General features: G+C 66.7%; 1 protein-coding gene across 1 annotated transcript in view; it reads left to right on the top strand.

Moving 5' to 3' along the window:
• The window catches only part of SDHB (succinate dehydrogenase complex subunit B, iron sulfur (Ip)), a 12,504-nt gene that overhangs the window by 288 nt on the left and 11,910 nt on the right, over positions 1–306 (top strand). The gene's annotated exons all lie outside the window — the stretch shown is intronic.

The following is a 306-nucleotide window of genomic DNA, read 5'->3' as shown; positions in this document are numbered from 1 at the left end:
GAGGGGTGCAAAGGGACATGGGAGGGAGCTGGGGGGTAGGAGGGGAGACAGAGGGGAAAGGAGAGGGTGTAGAAGGGACTGGAAGGGAGCTGGAGGGCAGGAGGGGCACCAGGGTACGGTACAGGATGGGAAGAGAGTTCAGAATGGGTAAGAGAAGGGGAAGTGGGTTTGGGGGAGCAAGAGGATGCTGGGAGTCTCCTTGAGGCGCAGCGTCCCCGCCCGGCTCCTGCGGGCCGGGCCGCCACCGGTGAGGGGCCTGGAGCTACCCTGTGCCCGGCAGACGGGTTGGGGGGACCCTCGGAGAGG

Source organism: Calidris pugnax, unplaced genomic scaffold (assembly GCF_001431845.1).
Source record: "Calidris pugnax isolate Ruff unplaced genomic scaffold, ASM143184v1 scaffold500, whole genome shotgun sequence".
Taxonomy (NCBI): Eukaryota; Metazoa; Chordata; class Aves; order Charadriiformes; family Scolopacidae; genus Calidris; species Calidris pugnax.
This window is presented reverse-complemented; position numbering and strand designations above follow the sequence as displayed.